Source organism: Onychomys torridus, chromosome 1 (genome assembly GCF_903995425.1).
Source record: "Onychomys torridus chromosome 1, mOncTor1.1, whole genome shotgun sequence".
Taxonomy (NCBI): domain Eukaryota; kingdom Metazoa; phylum Chordata; class Mammalia; order Rodentia; family Cricetidae; genus Onychomys; species Onychomys torridus.
In genome coordinates, this window is record NC_050443.1 from 85,180,603 (window position 1) to 85,184,935 (window position 4,333).

A 4,333-nucleotide genomic window follows, 5' to 3' on the forward strand; every position below is an offset into this window, starting at 1 on the left:
CTTTCTATTTATACCAGAGAGGCCTTGGATTCAAAGAGATGCAAAGGCCTCTGTCTCCCAAGTGTTGGGACTGTAAGCATGTGTAGCCATACTTAAATATGATCCCATTATTATAGTGAGACATTATATAATATGGTTAATATACTGGCTGGTTTTGTGTGTCAACTTGGCACAAGCTAGGGTCATCAGAGGAAGGAGCTTCAATTTAGGAAATAACTCAATAAGATCCAGCTGTAAGGCATTTTCTCTTTTAGGTATCAATGGGGGAGGGCTCAGCCCATGGTGGGTGGTGCAATTAATGGGCTTTTGGTCTTGGGCTGAGCAAGCAATGGGAAGCAAACCAGTAACCAGCTCTCCTTCATGGACTCTGCATCAGCTCATGCCTCGAGATCCTACCCTTTCTGAATTCCTATTCTGAATTCATTCACTGATGAACAGTAATGCTGAAATGTAAGCCAAATAAACCCTTTCTGTCCCAACTTTCTTTTTGGTCATTGTGTTTCATCATAGCAATAGAAACTCTAAGGCAGTGAGCAACTTGCTATTGTCCTAATTTTTTAAAGTATCTTACATCTTATGAATCTTTATATCAACACTATTAGATAAGAATAAATTGTGTTACAACTTTACAGCTGAGCAAAACTAAGCAAAGCAAACTAAGTAATTTTCTGTTGGCCACCCATTAACTAGATAAACCAGGATTGAAAGAATTATTTATTTTTTACTTCTTTACTTACTTCTGTGCATGTGTGAAAGTGTGTGTCTCTGTGTGTGTGTGTGTGTGTGTGTGTGTGTGTGTGTGTGTGACATGTATGAGAATACCCATGGAATCTAGAGAAATTTCCAGATCCCCTAAGTCTGGTATTACAGGCAGTTGTGAGCTGACAATAAGTATTCTGGGGATTGAGCTCATGTCCTCTGGATGAGCAGAAAGCATAGACAAACCAGAATTTCAGCACAGCAGTTGAGCTATAGAGACCCAATGCTAGTCAGTAACTTATGCTGCTTCCTTGCATCTAACAGCTGTTCATGGTCAATGGATACTCACTACAGGAAAAATGCCTATAAAATAAATGCAAATTATGAATTCACACAGATACAAACAGATCCATTTACAAATCACGTAAAAGTTTAAGTGGCATGGCATATATGACGTGGAAATACTTGCTGTTCAGTTAATATCTTGTCATTGTTATTTTGATGTATCATCATAGTTGGAAGTTGCATCATTTAAATTTTTACTCAGAAGGCAAAATATTATATCTGATTTTTTGTTGTTTTAGTAAATATATTTAAGGATATTTTGATTCAGACTTTATGTGTGACTTCACCTATTTTGCAAACAGGGGTTTAATCTTTTATATATTTTCTAGGGATTTGTGTATATTCATTACTAATTTTAAGAAATCATCATCAATTAGGAAAAATACAGACTTCTCTTGAGCATATTTGCAAATATTTTCTATTATTTAAAATTTTAGCATGATTTTTATTTTGTGTATTTAAGACAGATAACATAATGTTACTGAGCCAGACCAAATGGCGCGTGTTGGTAATTCCTGTACTCAGGAGCCTGAGGCAGAAGGATCACATGTTGAAGACAGCCTTGGCTATTCAGTGAGCTTCAGATAAACCTAGGCCACAGATTTGGAACTATCCATTTGATAGTAGTGAGGTGACTGCTGGCTATACAACCTAAAACAATGAATATCACTGTTCTAGAATCCATCAGCTGCCAAGAACTCGGCTAGGAGTGGTGGGGCTTTTTAACACCCTCCAAATCCATAAGAAACACAGTCTATGTCCTGTTTAGAAAACTGAAGCTGTTGAGATATTGTTTGCAAAGGCTGTTTTATGCTTTGGCATAGCTATTTTCCTATATCCCAGCTCTATCCTCTTTTCCTCCTCTGCCTCCTCATCTCTATTTCTTCTTCTCCTCTTTCTTCTTCCCCCAACTCTCTGTTCCATGAGCCTTACAGGAAATAATGTATATGTTATGCTTAGTATTCAGTGGTCACTAATTCTCAGCATTCTGATTGGCATGAGTCAGCATTCACCACAGTTCACTTCACAAAAAAGCTTCACTGACTAAGGATGAGACTAACTCATTTCTGTGAGTATAAACATAAATATTAAGAGGGCAGTTGGACACCATGTAAATTTAACTAACCATAAGTGGATATTTCCCTATAGGGCCAATGACTTCCCTGTGCATAGATATTTTGACGGAGTTTATAGTACCAGGCATGTATTTCCTTCTGTGGATTTGTCTGAAACCTAAAGAGCAGTTGACAACCTGCATTCGAGTCATGCCACTATTACATCAGTGAATACATCAGACCTGGCAAGTTGGCATTGTACATCAAAGGGTTCACAGCTGGATAAGACAATGTTTTTATTCTCCTGGGCGGCCCATTTATATCTTCTATACTGTAGAAGTAAAAACTATGTGCTTAAAATGGTTCAAAGTGAATATGATGAAACTGTTAGTAATACAGAAAATAGGAAATACCAACAGGTTCTAATTAGGGACATTAATACGTAAAGACTCTGTAGAAAGAAAGGACAGGTTGCTTAAGATTTGCATTATACTACTAAGTGCCAGAGCCAAGGAGTAAACATTTTTAACTAATACACTATCATTCTGAAAATAAATAAATAAATTTAGACAGTGATAAGAATCACAGAATACTATTCCAATTGTCTTACTTTTCAACATTGACAAAGTGGTTCTTCAGAATTGTCTTGTAGATAAAATTAATAAACAGGCTCCTTAAATGTTGTAGGGTTTATAGCATAAAATATAGCTAGTTAAAGTTATATGAACTTGCTTGCTTCCCAAACCTACATAAAAGAAAGGTGAACTGTAAGAAGCACCACAGACTTATCCCAAATATATTTATTGAACCAGATGAGATTTGGTCAGGTAGTACATTCAGAACAATTATTTCTAATAAGTAATGATAAACACGTGAGTAAAGAAAAAAACAAGCATTGGCTTTCAATCACTAGAGCTGCAGAGAAAAAGAAAATTTCAGTCTTATGTAATATGGAAACTATGAAGAGGGAAAAAATTCAATAGCCAATTTTTATAACTGATAAAATATATAAGTTGCTCAGATGTTGTGAAGCAATGTATGTGTGTGTTTCTGCCCTTGATGGTCTTCTACAGAGACAACCATACATGGGTGAGCACAACAGAACCTCAGTGATCGAATTCATCTTCCTGGGCCCTCTCACAGGACCCACAGACTCAAGCCCTGCTCTTCTTCCTCTTTCTCCTCATTTACCTGCTCACTGTGCTGGGAAATCTGCTCATCATCATCCTCATTCACACAGACCCCAGACTCCACACTCCCATGTACTTTTTCCTTAGAAATCTGTCCTTTGCTGATCTTTGCTTTTCTACCACCACAGTTCCCCAAGTGCTCATCCACTTCCTGGTGAAGAAAAAGACCATTTCTTTTGCTGGATGTTCAACTCAGATAGTCGTCTTACTTCTGGTTGGGTGTACAGAGTGTGCACTCCTGGCAGTGATGTCCTATGACCGATATGTGGCTGTGTGCAAGCCTCTGCACTACTCCACCATCATGACACACTGGGTATGTGTCCAGCTGGCTGCAGGGTCCTGGGCCAGTGGTGCATTTGTGTCCCTGGTAGATACCACATTCACACTGCGTCTCCCTTACCGAGGAAACAATGTCATTAACCACTTTTTCTGTGAACCTCCTGCCCTCCTGAAGCTGGCTTCAGCAGACACTTACAGCACAGAAATGGCCATCTTTGCAATGGGGGTGATAATCCTCCTAGCACCTGTCTCCCTCATCCTCATCTCCTACTGGAACATCATCTCTACTGTGATCCACATGCAGTCTGGGGAGGGGAGGCTCAAAGTCTTCTCCACCTGTGGTTCCCATCTTGTTGTTGTTGTCCTCTTCTATGGCTCAGGAATATTTGCGTACATGAGACCAAACTCCAAGACAATGAATGAAAAGGATAAAATGATTTCAGTGTTCTATTCAGCAGTGACCCCCATGCTGAATCCCATCATTTACAGCCTGAGAAACAAGGATGTCAAAGGGGCTCTCAGGAGAATAACTGCGAAATAATAGGCTTGGAATGTGTGTCATATTTGAGTTGACCATGGTTGGAACAGAAAATAGATTTTCTTACAATGTTTTCCTTCTTTTACCCTATTCTTCCAGTTCCTTCTATTTTCCTCCATTTTTCTTTGCTTGGTAGCTATGTGAAAAAAAATTAATTTAAGGTTTAGAAATAGAACATAAAAGGAAATGAGTGATGAGATGAGGGCATAAGAATGGAGGAAAGAAGA

General features: G+C 38.6%; 1 pseudogene; it reads left to right on the plus strand.

Annotated features, from left to right (window-relative positions):
- The first annotated feature begins 3,184 nt into the window (after window positions 1-3,184).
- On the plus strand, window positions 3,185-4,109 carry LOC118574021 (annotated as a pseudogene).
- Window positions 4,110-4,333: the final 224 nt, after the last annotated feature.